The sequence below is a fragment of the Mandrillus leucophaeus genome, unplaced genomic scaffold, assembly GCF_000951045.1.
Source record: "Mandrillus leucophaeus isolate KB7577 unplaced genomic scaffold, Mleu.le_1.0 Scaffold235, whole genome shotgun sequence".
NCBI lineage: Eukaryota > Metazoa > Chordata > Mammalia > Primates > Cercopithecidae > Mandrillus > Mandrillus leucophaeus.
In genome coordinates, this window is record NW_012102421.1 from 439,010 (window position 1) to 454,775 (window position 15,766).

General features: G+C 40.1%; 1 pseudogene; it reads right to left on the bottom strand.

The window, feature by feature from the left end:
* Positions 1-319: 319 nt before the first annotated feature.
* On the bottom strand, positions 320-1,307 carry LOC105541214 (annotated as a pseudogene).
* Between the last annotated feature and the right edge of the window lie 14,459 nt (positions 1,308-15,766).

Consider the following 15,766-nt stretch of genomic DNA (forward strand, 5'->3'; position numbering starts at 1 on the left):
CATTGGCCTGACTGCCAGGGGAGGGACCTATGGAGTATAAATTATGCCTCAGAGTGTGTCCCTCCTTGTGAAGGGAGCTGGGCTTTTGACTCCTAACCCTGTCAGTCAGTCAATGGCCTCAGCCAAGGGGAGTGGGAGGTGGAGTAGCCACAGGCACATAAAACCCCCAGACCCTGCTGCTTTCTATACAGACTGACTGACTCCAACACCAGGTCACAGGTGCCAGCCTTTAACCACAAATCACTTAGTTAAGATTGAGCAGTGAGCTGGCAAGAGACCCTGGGGGATCTGGATGGCTGCCAATAGTACTGGTCATAGCCTATACCTCCAATACTGCCTGTTCACCACCAGGCACCAGTTGTGGGTCTTTCATTGCATTCTGCCATAAGAGAAAATTAGTATCTTTTGAAAGTTCTGGGTTGGCTTTTCTACAGACATACTTCCTTCCTCCAGTGAGTAGCAGTGGATGTCCCTCTGCAAGACTGAGCAGCCTCACAGTTAAAGATGACCTGGGACATTTGAAAACATGGAGGGCATACTTTTGGCTCTCCTGGACTCTTAGTTGAGGGATTTCCTGAGACAGGCACTGGCAGACAGATGCAGAGAGTGGATTCCCAGAGGCTAACTTTGGATAGCCAAACATTTCATAGAATTTATCCAGAGATTTCTGAAGTCCATTATCCTCTTCTTTGGTCTCTGGCCTTTCACAGAAAGGTGAAATCAAAAGTTCTTGGCTGGGTGCGGTGTCTCATGCCTGTAATCCCAACACTTTAGGAGGTAAAGATGGGTGGATGACGAGGTCAGGAGATCAAGACCATCCTGGCTAACACGGTGAAACTCTGTCTCTACTAAAAATACAAAAAACTTATCTAGGCGTAGTGGCAGGCACCTGTAGTCCCAACTACTCGGGAGCCTGAAGCAGGAGAATGGCGTGAACCCGGGAGGTGGAGCTTGCAGTGAGCCGAGATCGCGCTACTGCACTCCAGCCTGGATGACTGAGCAAGACTCTGTCTCAAAAAAAAAAAGAAAGTTCTCAGTGGTCCCAGAGTCATTTCGTTCAGTATTTAGGCTACTGGTGTCTGGATCCACATCAGAAAAGCAAGGAAAAGAATGGAATTTCACAGAACTAAAAGCTTTGCTGTTGGCCTCTTGGCTGGGTCTCTGCAGGACATAATCCCTCACATACAGGCTTACGGCAGGTCCAAAGTACTGCTCTCCTCTGACAGGGTGCCTGGGGTGGCTTCCTGGCAGCCATAGTCTGCCCTGCAACAGCAAGAGCCCAGAACTTGGAAACAGAGGTGCACCATCTTTGTAAACCAAGGAAATTTTTAAACTGTGACCTAATATTACTGGGACTTGTCTCCCTACCTTATGCCTTACAATCCATTATCCCTACAGACCAAAATAAGCTTTCTAAAATGAAAATGTGATTACTTGACATATACTAATTAACAATATTCATGTTGCAAGGCATAGAAAGCCTAAGTCATGTGGTTTTAAATATAATAAAAGGTAATTTTCTGTCCCAAGTGGAGATTTAGGAGTAGAAGAGTTTCAGTTACAGCTTGATACATGAATCTGTTTATAATCTGTCACCAAGCTCCATCTGACAGTTCTGACTTCTCTGTGTGTCAGTGCTATCTTAAGATTACTCCTGTAGTGATAGCAACATGGCAGCAGCAGTTTCTAAGCATCACATAGTTACTCCAGCAAACACAGTAAAAGAGGACACTTTCTCAGAAGCTCCAGCAAATGGAATACTGTGTCTTATTGACCCATCCCTGAACTAATCACTGTGGCCAATGGGATTAGGTTTGCTAAACATCTTAAGCCAAACGTCTTAAGCCAGACGTTGCTAAACGTCTTAATTTGAGGCCAATTCCACACAAACTACATTGGTTGGAAGAAGGGTCAGAATAAAGATAGGAGGAAATAGGTGAGCAAACATCTGAAGTCAGCAGTCCCCAGCCTTTTTGGCACCAGGGACCAGTTTTACGGAAAACAATTTTTCCATGGATGGAGAGGGATAGTTTTGGGATGAAACTGTTCTACCTCAGAACATCAGACATTAGTTAGAATCTTATAAGGAGCTTGTAATCCAGATCCCCCGCATGTGCAGTTCATAATAGGGTTCATGAGAATCTAATGCCACCACTGATCTTAAAGGAGGCAGAACTCAGGAAGTAATGCTTGCTCACCTGCTGCTCACCTCCTGCTGTGCAGCCCAATTCCTAACAGGTCACCAACTGGTACCAGTCTGCCACTCAGAGGTTGGGAACCCCTGTCTGAAGTGATTTAAAATGCTTCATTAATCTCTATTGCTCTTGATATAAAGGCTGCTCTTTCCTCATCAGGGCCTGTACTACCCTGCGTGATATCGTCTCTGTCACCCCTTTGGGCTCATCTTTCTCAGTCATTCTTTCCTGGTGTTCAAACATTTTTTTTTTTTTTTTTTTTTGAGGTGGGGGGCCTCATTCTGCCACTCAGGCTACAGTGCAGTGGTGCAATTATAGCTCATTGCAGTCTTGACTTCCTGAGTTCAAGCAATCTTCCCACTTCAGCCTGCCAAAGTATTAGGATTACAGGCATAAGCCACCATGCCCAGCCCTCAAGCATGCTTAATTTAGGTGCTGTGATGGTTAATGTTTTGTGTCAACTTGGCTAGGCCACAGTGCGTAACTGTACGATAAAATGTTATTCTGGATGTTTCCAGGGGGATGTTTTTAGATGAGATTAATATTTAAATCAGTAGATTTTGAGTCAGGCAGTTTGCCCTTCGCAATTTAGATGGGCCTTACCCAGTGAATTGAAGGTCTAAATAGAACAAAAGACTGACTTCCCCTGAGTTAAAAAGAATCTATCAGCAGATGGCCTTCAGACTTGAACTGCAATGTTGGCTCTTCTTGAGTCTCCAGCCTGACAGCCCACTCTGCAGATTTCAGACTTGCTTGTCTTCATAACCAGGTGAGTCAGTTCCTTAAAATAAGCCTTTTTCTATACATCTACACATCCTATTAGTTCTATTTCTCTGGAGAACCCTGACTAATACAGGTACATTAGCAAAAATGAAGTTAAGTTGTCTATAAATTCTTGAAGTTAGGTAAGAAATCATTCTACAACATCATACTACACAATAATAAGAGATATAGACTTCACACTGTAAGCAATGATGAACCTTTGAAGATCTTATATGGAATAGAGAGTATATAATAAAAACTATGGTTTGGCTATTGAAAAACCAATAATATCTACCTTTCTCTTTACTTCTACTATTAAGGCTAAAATAACCAAAGTACCTAATTTCTCCACTTCCTTTGCAACTAGTCAAAAGTGCTCAAGGAGGGCTTCCCTTTATGGAAAAAGGCAAAGTCTTCTTGAGACTTTTTAATCCTTTTTGTCCTTTTCACCCTCTACCTTCTTCCTGCCTAGAATGTAGAAGCAAGGCCTGGAGGTGAAGCAGTCATCTTGAATTCATGCCACAACTAGCATGAGGGTGAATGTCTATATAGTAAGGATGGCAGAGCAGAAAGACGAAAAGAGACTGGAACCCTGGAAGCAATTTGAAGCCACTGTACCTATCCCCACATTTGTAATGGATGAGACAAATAAACCCCTATTTGTTTAAGCCACTGTAGTACAGTTTTCTGTTATTTACAGAGGAACGCATTATGATATAGATTACATGGTACAAAGATCAAATTTCTCTTCTACAAGATAAGTTGACCTGAGGAAAAGTCCTGTAACGCACAGAGAGAAGCCAATCAGAAGGCTCCTGCAGGAACCCAGGAAAAAGACAGTGAGGCCTTGAAGGATTTAGTATGAGAAAAAGGTAAATTATCACAATTTTTTGTCAAGTTTGTAAATTTTTCCATAATTCTTATGATTAAAATAATTATATAACCACACACTTACCAAATATTAAATTGAAAATTATTTCCAGATAAAACAAAGTCTACTTGGTCTCAGTTGGATAAACTCAAGAGTAAAACAACAAAACAAAAACCTCGACCATGTTACTGAGACATGAGAATTTCATTTTATTGCTGCTCTGAGAATACGTCTAATTACTGAATCATGCCAATTAAATAGGAAGTTCACCTGCTGACAAACAGCTATCTTGGGATATATCAGAATAAACCATAGAAATAATTGGATTTTCTAATCAATATTAACTTCATCATATTATACACTTGCCAGTTTCCTTTATATTTAGCAACGACGTTTGTTTCTTATGTTTAGCCTTTCATTTGTGACAACAATCTCATGGTTAAAAAGATAAAGACTGGGAGCAGTGGCTCATGCCTATAATCCCAACACTTTGGGAGGCCGAAGTGGGTGGGTCAGCTGAGTCCAGGAGTTCCAGACCAGTCTGGGCAACATGGCGAAAGCCTGTCTCTACAAAAATACAAAAGTTAGCCAGCCATGGTGTTGCACACCTGTAGTCCCAGCTAATTGAGAGACTCAGGCTGTAGGATCACCTGAGCCCAGAGAGGTCAAGGCTGTAGTGAGCCATGATCGTGCCACTGCACTCCAGCCTGGGTGACAAAGTGACACCCTGTCTCTCAAAACCAAAAGAAGATAAAATATTTTTTTTCTTTTTGACCATGAGAGCAGTCATCTCCTTCTGAAGTATTTTTTTATATAAACTCTAATTATCCATTAACAGTATAAACATCCAGAGGGGGTAATGATGGCTGACTAGATGCAAGTAATATGCACTTCCTCTACAGAGAGGAACCAGAACAGCAAGTAGATGCATTACAAACAGACCATCTAGGAGAGAATGCTAGGATTCACCAGAGAAAAGACAGGAAACACCAGAAGTAAGTAAGGATAGGCTTTGAGGCAGCTTGCCCAGCTGGGGACTGACTGAGAATCGAAAGAGGCCCCTGGACATGGGAAAACAGTAAGGGAGAAAATCCCAGGGCTCCGAAATGGGTTTTTACAATCTTGGCTATGGGAGAAACCCTTGGCCCAGTAGGGCCTTGGGCCCGATATATGAAGCTGCTTAAAAATTGCATGGAGACCTTCTTCCAGAAAGGAAACCCACACAGAATCCCACAGGCATCTAAGCCTAGGGCTGCCTCAGCTAGGTGCCATTTTGACAGGTTAGATACTGGGGATCTACAGATACCGCTGTGGCCACCGCACTGATCCAGGGAAGGAGAGGGGGGATAGGTGCTCCCACATACCCCTACGAGGGTCCCTATGTCACTGCTGCAGGCTGCTGAGACTGAGATAAGAGCAAGCCATACTCCCCACAACTTCTTGCCTATGCTGCTCAACTGGGAGGCACCCTATCCTCTCTGGTCCCAGGCCCAAGATGCCATTTTCAAAGTTTAACACCAGTCTGTGCCCTCCACTTGGGTTAAGTTCAGGCCAATGGGATTGTAGCCACCACCGAGCCAAGTAGAATCAGGGAAACCAAGCTCACCTACACATATCTAGGACAATACCCACTGCCCTGCAGTGGGCTGCTGTGAGACAAGCAGACCTCAATCCCCATAGCTTTTTGCCTACATTGCCTGCCTGGAAGTGACCTCACCCTTCCTGGTCACAGGCCCAAGGCACCATTTGGAGAGTTTAATGCAGAGTCACACCTTGCTCTTGGCCTGAGTTTGAGTTGACATGGTAGCAGTTGTCACCTGGCCAGGGACAGCCAGAGAAACCAGGCTCTTCAATGCACACCTGGGACAATATCTAAAACCTCCCTGCTATTTAATTCTGTGAGACATAGACTCAAGCAGACCACACTCCCCACAGTCTTGCAATGCTGCTCACCTGAGAGGGGGCCCCACCTTCTCTGATCAAAAGCCCAGAGCTGGCACCATTTTGAGAGTTTAACACTGGGTTGTACTCTATCCTTGGGGTAAGTTCAAGGTGATACAGCTGCAGCTGCCACTGAGCCATGGGAGAGACAGGGGAGATCAAGATCTCCTAAGCACATTTAGGAGAATACCCACCACCCTCCTACAGGCAGCTGAGGGACTGGGAACTTGCCTGCTCAACCCATTGCAGCTTTCTGCAACACTAGTATGGACTGCTTGGCTCCCAGTGGATTGTTGCACCACTGCAACCACCATCACCCACATCAAACCAGCTGACCAGGCACCTAAGAACCTGTCTACACACCTAGTCTACTGTTCCCACTACTCGCTGCTAAACAAGCCACCTGGCCTGGAGGTCTAAGAATCAGGACCCACTAACAGCAAAAGCCAGTGTAAGCTGCTCTGGGACCTAAAAACAGACACACTCACCCCATAGCTGCCACCATTAAGTCCTGAAGACTGGTTTAGTTGGTGTCCAAGTCCTCAGTTGATCTTCACTACAACCTAAACTAATAGCTGTATCCTATGTCACTGAGGAAATCACAGATACCACTGACCCTGTATGCTGCCTAAAAAGTCGCACAGAAATCACATTAGTGCAGGCACCCAAAATCAAAGTCAAAGCATTTTACTCAATCAACAACATATATATTTTTTCAGGAAATAATTATCTCCTGCAATTTCAAAAAACTTGAAACAAGCAACTGCTACACTACATGCACAGATATCTATGGAAGGATACAGGAAACATAAAAAAGCAGGGAACTATGTCATCACCAAAGGACCACAACAATTGTCCAGCAACAGATCCCAATCAAAAATAATTCCTTGAAATGCCAGATAAGGAATTCAAAATACTTATTTTAAAGAACTTCAATGAGATTCAAGAGAAACCTGAAAAACCTATACAAAGAAATCTGAAAATCAATTCAGAATATGAATAAGAAATTTACCAAGGAGATAGACATCCTTTAAAGAAAAAAAGCAGAGTGCCAGGTACAGTGACTCATGCCTGTAATCCTAGTACTTCAGGAGACAGAGATGGATGGATCACTTGAGCCCAGGAGTTCTAGACCAGCCTGGGCAACATGACAAAACTCTGTCCCTATAAAAAATACAAAAATTAGCTGTGCATGGTGGTGTGTGCCTGTAGTCCCAGCTACTCAGGACACTGAGGTAAGAGAATCACCTGAGCCTCGGGAGTCAAGATCACACCACTGCACTCCAGCCTGGGCATTGGAGTGAGACCTTGTCTCAAATTAAAAGAAAAAATAAAGCATAAATACTGGAAGTAAAAAATTCATTGAAGGAAATAGAAAATACATTCAAAAGCTTCAATGATAGACTAGACCAAGCAAAAGAAAGGATCTCAGAACTTGGCTGCAGTGAGCTCGGATCACACCACTGCACTCCAGCCTGGGCAACAAGCAAGACCCTGTCTCAAAAAAGGAAAAAAAAGACAAAAGTAAGAGGAAAAAGTATAAGAAAGAATGAATAAAGCCTTTAAGACATCTGGGACTACATAAGGAGACTGAACTTATGAATTATCAGTATGCTCAAGGAGGAAGAGAGATCTAAAAGTTTAGAGAACCTATTTAAGGAAATAATTGATGAAAACTTCCCAAGTCTATTAAGAGAGTTACATATCCAGATATAGGAGGCCTAGTGAATGCCCAGCAAATACACTGTAAAAAGAATTTCATGTGGCATATTATATTCAGAATGTATAAAGTGAAAGTGAAAGAAATAATTTTAAAATTAGCATGAGAAAAGTGCCTAGTCATCTATAAAGGATCTCCCATCAGCCTAACAGTGGACTTTTTGGCAGAAATCTTATATGCCTGAAGAGGATGGGATAGCGTTTTCAAAATGCTGAAAGAAAAACACTATTAGCCAATAATTTTTTATTCTGCAAGAATATGCTTCATAAATGAAGGAGAAATAAAGTCTCAGAAAAAGAAGCAGGCAAAAAAAAAAAGAAGAAATAAAGAAATAAAGTATTTCTCAGATAAGCAAATTCTGAGGGATTCTGTTATCACTACACCAACCCTACCGAAAATACTTAAAGGGGTCTTAAGCATGGAAACAAAAGGTTGATATTTACTATCATGAAAATGCATTGAAAGATCAAACTCACAGTTCTCATAAAACAATCACATAAAGGAGGAAGAAAAAGGAATGAAATGGCAACACAAAAGAATTTCATCAAACCGCAAAGACAAAAGGAGAAAAAGAAAAACCAACAAAGCATTTATAAAAGAACTTGAAAACAGTTAACAATATGACAGGAACAAAGCCTCACATATCGTTATTAATCATGGATGTAAATGAATTAAATGTTACACTTAAAAGATACAGGTTGGCAGAAAGGATTTTTAAAACATGATCCAACAATATGCTCCCTAGAAGAAACTCAGTTACCCATAAAGATACCCATAGATTAAAAGTAAAGTAGTGGAAAAACATACTCTACACAAATAGAAATGAAAAGCAAACAGGAGTAGCTATACTTACATCGGATAAAACAGGTATTAAATAAAAACCAGTAAAAAGTGCAAAGAAGGTCATTATATAATGATAAAGGGGTTAATTCAGCAAGAGGATATAACAATCCTTTGTATATTTGCACCCAATATCAGAGCACCCAAATTCACAAAGCAAATATTACTAGACCTAAAGAAAAAGATAGACTGTAATACAATAATAATGAAATACTCTAACACCCCACTCATAGCACTAGACAGATCATTGAGACAGAAAATTAACAGAGAAACACTGGGGTTAAATTGGACTTTAGACCAAACAGACTTAACAGATATTTACAGAACATTGTACCCAACAACTATAGAATACACAGTATTTTATCAGCACATGGAACATTCTCTAAGATAGACCACAAAACAAATCTCAACAAATTTTAAAAAGTCAGAAGCATATCAAGTATCTTCTCAGACCACAGGGAATAAAGCTAGAAATCAATGCCAAGAGGAACTTCAGAAACCATACAAATACATGGAAATTAAATAGCATATTCCGGAAGGATCACTAGGTCAACAAAGAATTGAAGGTAGAAATTAATTTTTTTAATAAGTGGAAATAGAAATACAATGTACCAAAACCTGTGTAATACAGCAAAAGTAGTGCTAAGAGGGAAGTCTATAGTATTAAATGCCTACATCAAAAAAGTAGAAAGATCATAAATTAACAGCCTAACGTCACACCTCAAGGACCAGAAAAACAAGAACAAACCAAACCCAAAGTTAGTAGAAGAGAAGAAATAACAAATATCAGAGCAGAACTAAATGAGAGACAAAAGAAAATCAACAAAATGAAAAGTTGGTTCTTTGAAAAGATAAACAAATTGATAAATCATTAGTAGAATCATTAGTAGACTATGCAAGAAAAGAAGAGAGAAAATCCAAACAAATACAATCAGAAATGAGAAAGGAGACATTAAAACTGAAACCAAAGAAATACGAAAGAGACTATTTTGGATAACCATATGCTTACAAACTAGAAAACCGAGAGGAAATGAATAAATTCAAAACACACAACCTCTTAAGACTGAACCAAGAAGAAATAGAACTCTTGAACAGGTCAATAATGAGTAGTGAGACTGAGTAAATAATTTAAAATCTCCCCATTTAAAAAAAAAAAAAAAAAGCCCAGGTCCAGATGAATTTTCAGCCAAATTCTACCAAACATACAAAGAACTAACGTCAATCCTCCTGAAACTATTCCTAAACAAATTAAGGGTAAGGGAATTCTCCCTAGCTCATTCTACAAGGCCAGTATTACCCTGATACCAAAACCAGACAAGGACATAAAAAAAGAAAATGACAGATCAATATTCCTGATGACACAAAAAGCCTCAGCAAATCCTCAGCAAAATACTAGCAAATCAAATGCAACAGCACATCAAAAAGATAGTACACCATGATCAGGTGTGATTTTTCCCAGGGATTCAAGGATGGCTAAACATAGGCAAATCAATAAAGATGACATATAACATAAACAGAATTAAGGACAAAAACCATATAATTATCTGAACAGATGTAGAAAAACCATTCAATGATATTCAACACCCCTTCATAACAAAAAATAAACTAGGCATAGAAGGTACATAGTTTAACATAATAAAGGCCATATACAACAAACCCACAGCCAACATCATACTTAATATGGAAAAGTTGAAAGCATTCCCTCTCAGAACTGCAACAAGACAAGGATGCCCACTTTCAGCAATTTTATTCAACACAGTACTGGAAGTCCTTGCTAGAGCAATCAGACAAAAGGAAAAAAAGGTAAAAGGCATCCAAAATGGGAATGAGGAAGTCAAATGTTCCCTGTTTGCCGATAATATGACCTTACATCTAGAAAACCCTAAAGAGTCCACCAAAAAACTCTTACATTTGATAAATGAATTCAGTAAAGTTTCAGGCTACAAAATTTACCTACAGATATCAGTAGCATTTCTATACACCAATAACAATGTAGCCAAGGACTAAATCAGGAAGGTAATCCTATTTACAATAGCTACAAAAATAAAATATCTAGCGATACAGTTTACCAAGGAGGGGAAAGATCTCTATAGGGAGAACTAGAAAACATGGATGAAAGAAATGTAGATAGGATGGCTGGGCATGGTGGCTAATGCCTGTAATCCCAGCACTTTAGGAGGCTGAGGCAGGTGGATCGCTTGAAGTCAGGAGTTCAAGACCAGCATGGCCAACATGGTGAAACCCTGTCTCTACTAAAAATACAAAAATTAGCCAGGCATGGTGATGAATGCCTGTAGTCCCAGCTACTCAGGAGGCGGAGGTTGCAGTGAGCCGAGATCGTGCCACTGCACTCCAGCCTGGGTGACAGAGAGAGACTCCGTCACAGACACACACGCGCGTGCACACACACACACACACACACACTAGACAGTACAAACAAATAGAAAAGCATCCCATGCTCATAGAATGAAAGGACTGATATCACTAAAATGACCATACTACCCAAAGCAATCTACCGATTCAATAAAATCCCTACCACATTACTAACATCATTTTTCAAAACTTAGAAAAAAATTATAAAATTCATATGGCACCAAAAAATATTTGCTGAAATAGCCAAAACAATCCTAAGTGAAGAGAACAAAGCTGCAGGCATCACATTATCTGACTTCAAATTATACTACCAGGCTATATTAACCAAAACAGCATGTTACTGGCATAAAACTAGACACATAGATGAATGGAACAGATCAGAGAACCCAGAAATAAAGCTACAAACCTACAACAAACTGATCTTTACAAAGTCAAAAAACATATACACTGGGGAAATGACACTCTATTCAGTAAATAGTGCTGGGGAAAACTGGATAGCCATACACATAAGAATGAAACTGTACCCCTATCTCTCAGCACATACAAAAATTAACTCAAGATGGATTAAAGACCTAAACATAAGACCTGAAACTAAAAATCCTATAAAAAGGAGATACTTTTCTGAACATTGAGTTATGCAAAGAATGTATGACCACATCCTCAAAAGCAAACACAACAAAAACAAAAATAGAGAAATGAAACTTAATTAAACTAAAGTGCTTCTGTGACCAGGCATGGTGTCTCACTTCTATAATCCAGGCACTTTGGGAGGCCGAGGTGGGCAGATCACCTGAGGTCAGGAGTTCGAGACCAGCCTGGCCAACATAGTGAAAACCCATCTCTACCAAAAATACAAAATTAGCTGGGTGTGATGGCACATGTCTGTAATCCCAGCTACTTGGGAGGCTGAGGCAGGAGAATCGCTTGAACCCAGGAGGCAGAGGTTGCAGTGAGCCGAGATCATGCCATTGCACTCCAGCCTGGGCGACAAGAGCAAAACCCCACCTCAAAGAAAAAAACAAGTGGGCAATGAACATGAACAGACATTTTTCAAAAGAATACATGCAAATGGCTAACAGCCACATTAAAAAAATGTTCAACGTCACTGATTATCAGATAAATGTAAATTAAAACCATATTGAGATACTGTCTTACACCAGTCAGAGTAGTTATTATTGAAAATGTCTAAAAATAACAGATGTTGGTGAGGATGCAGGGAAAGGGGAATGCTTACACACTGTAATGCAATCTCTATGGAAAACAATATGGAGATTTCTCAAAGAACTAAAAATAGAACTACCTTTCAATTCAGCAACCCCACTACTGGGTATATACTTAAAGGGACAGAAATTATTGTATCAAAAAGATACCTGCTCTCCTATGTTTATCACAGCACTATTCACAATAACAAAGAGATGAAATCAATGTGAGTATTCATCATGGGAGGACTGCATAAAGAAAATGCGACATATATGTGTATATATATATATACATATATACAGATATATGTATATATATATATACACACACATACACACCATGGAATACTACTCAGCCACAGAAAAAAATGAAATCATGTATTTTTCAGCAACATGGATGGAATTGGAGACCATTATCCTAAGTGAAATAATTCAGAAACAGAAAGTCAAATGCCACACATAAGTAGGAACTAAACAATGAGTACACATGGACACACAGAGTGGAGTAATAGATATTGGAGACTACAAAAGGTGGGACGGTGGAAGTGCGGTGAGGGCTGAAAAGTTACCTATCGGCCAGGCACGGTGGCTCATGCTTGTAATCCCAGCACTTTGGGAGGCCGAGGCGGGTGGATCACCTGAGATTGTGAGTTCGAGACCAGCCTGATCAACATGGAGAAACTCCAGCTCTACTAAAAATACAAAATTAGCTGGGCGTGGTGGCGCATGCCTGTAATCCCAGCTACTGAAGAGGCTGAGGCAGGAGAATTGCTTGAACCGGGGAGGCGGAGTTTGCAGCAAGGGGAGATCACACCAATGCACTCTAGCCTGGGCAACAAGAGGGAAACTTTGTCTCAAAAAGAAAAACAAAAACAAAAACAAAAAAAGTTACCTACCTATTGGGAACAATGTTTACACTATGGGATGAGTACATTCTCAAAGCTCAGACATGCAATATACACAAGTAAAAAAATCTGCACTTGTATCCTCTAAATGTATTTTTAAAAGTCAACCCCTTTCCCATTTAGAAAGAAAAACAGTGCAGCTCCCTACCAGCACTCATTTAACTTTACATAAGCATGCTCTTTGAGGCTGAAGCAAATCTGACCAATTTTCAATGTGAAAATAAAATATAAAAATTGTTAGTGATTTCTAAACAGAGCTAACATTAGAATTGCCTGAATCATCAGAATCGTCTATTTCAGAAAAATTGGATTAATCAAAGGAATCTTTGTCCAATAGCTGTTGGAGAACAATGTTAACCTCATGATAGGAATGCTACACTTTCTAGGATTTGATGTTTTCGGAGATCAAGAATTAATGGAAATACCACTACTAAAAACAGAATGCTATGAATAGAATGATGTCTTTTGTTTCCAAAGTCAATATACTAGAGCAATGTGAAAATAATAAATGCATGATATTTTGTGGCAAAGTTATCTCCAGTAAACACTCCAGCCACAAGCGCCACCAGTGAGTATTTTTAGGGCAAACAGGAAAAAGGTTAAAAAGTATAAACTTCTGGCTCATGCCTGTAATCCTAGCACTTTGGGAGGGGAGGTGAGGCGGGCGGATTGCCTCAGAGCTCAGGAGTTCGAGACCAGCCTGGACAACACGGTGAAACCCTATCTCTACTAAAATACAAAAAATTAGCTAGGTGTGGCCGCAGGCGCCTGTAGTCCCTGCCACTTGGGAGGCTGAGGCAGGAGAATTGCTTGAACCTGGCGGAGGTTGCAGTGAGCTGAGATCATGCCCCTATACTCCAGCCTAGGCGACAGAGTGAGACTCCATCTTCAAATAAATAAATAAATAAAAATAAAGTAAAAACATCCTACTTTAGCTGAAACCTCAGTACTATACCTTCTAAACATCATAAGTCCATTTTCTGTATAAATTCCAGTAATGACTTATCATCAAACCACTTCTATAATTATTCTTGAAGTATTCTGCTTACCCATACATACATGAAAGAATATAAAACTCACAAAAACTGTTCAGTTTTCTCAATTTCTTCTCTCTGGAATATCTTTCTCCCGGTAAAACAGTAGTGTCATGCTCCATACTGAGAAGTGATCATTTCAAAGGCTCCTGACGCTTGGCTGCTCAAAACCCTTCAGTGACTATCTCAGTCAGAGTTAAAGCTAAATTTGTCACCACCAACTTCTAGCCCCTGCATGATCTGGCCCCTGTTCTTCTCCAGCCTCATCTCCTGCTACCCCCTTCTTCCCTCAACACATTCTGGCCACTGGCCTCTGCCAATCCCTGAACCCCAGGCATGGTCCAGCTTCAGTCCTTTGCCCTTGCAGTTCCCTCTGCCTGGAATGCTTTTCTGCCAGCATGCACCTAACTACCTCAGATCTGTACTCAATTATCACTTGAGGAGAACTCATCTGTAAATCCTGGCTCTCTCCATTTCCTTTTCCTGCCTTATTTTTCTTCTTAGCACTTATCACTATCTAACCCACACTATGTTTTTCTCATTTAATTTACTGTCTATCTCCCTTCCCAATATGTTCCATGAGGATAGGGATTTCTATTGTTCTTTTGACTGCTGTCACAGAGTCAGGCATATGGTAGACCACTCAATAAATGTTTCTTCAATGAATGAATTTCTGCCAATTGAGGTTGGCCCTTAGAACACCATTATTGTTATTGTTGTTTAGTTTTGTTCTTAACCTTGGGTCTCTTTTTGGTCAATGTCGTTCACTTATTAATACTTTCCTGAAATGCCAAACATTGCTCCTAAAACTGCAAATACAATGAGCATGTCTCAGAGTCACATAAGCCAGGTTGCTAAAGCATCTTTGCCTGGGGCTTCAGCTCATCAACAAAATGGGACTCTGACCTCTTGAAGCCCAATGCCAGGATACAGGACTCAGAACTGCACTTAGCTCCTGGTGCTCCAAAACAACTAGATTCAATAGAATAGTGGCATATTTAAACCATGTTGTGCCTACATACATATCCATATGCACATACATACACACACGCACAAAAGCTTGGAATTTGCTATCTTAAAAGTCAGGAATGGTCAAAGACAATCTTAAATGTATATTAATGAGAAGGGATAAATATATGAAGGTACATCTAAAATATGTCAGGCTAAGTAGAAGTTAAAATGAATGAGGAGGAACTTCCTGTACAGCCAAGAAACTATCTCAAAGAAATATTAGGATGAAGAAAAACTTACAAAATAACATCTTAAGCATATGACCTTAATAATATAAAATAAATGTATATTATTCTATATTCCTGTATTCTATATATCTATTAACAAATAAGTGAAAGATACAGTAGCTACTAAGTGCAAAGGAGAAAAATAAAATAGAGAAGGAACATATGAAATGACAGGAGAGGTACTGAAATGCGTTTTAGCAATGTTCTTACAGCGTTTTACATAAATAAATGAAGTGTTCAAAAATTTGTAACTGAATAAATAAAAAGTCAAAAAGGCAGGAATGGAACATCCCTCTTCCTTTTGCTTGGTAAGAAGATATTTCTAATCAGGGTTTCTGGTTCTGGGTCTAAAATGATATTGAGTGGATGCCTCAGTCAGCCCCTGCTGCCCAAATAAGGAAAAATGGGCATTTTTTAAGGAAATGGGCATTATTTTTTAGAGTATAAATTAGTGCATCTCTGGCAGGCAATTTCACAATATTGAACAAAATGTTATCTGCATATGCCCTTTGATTCCCTGATTCCATGATATTTACCCTTCAAATATATAAATGTTCACAAAAATGTTCACAACAGCATTGTTTATAACACCAAAACACTGGACCGGGTGCGGAGGCTCACACCTGTAATCGCAGCACTTTTGGAGGCCAAGGCGGGCAGATCACCTAAGGTCAGGAGTTCGAGACCA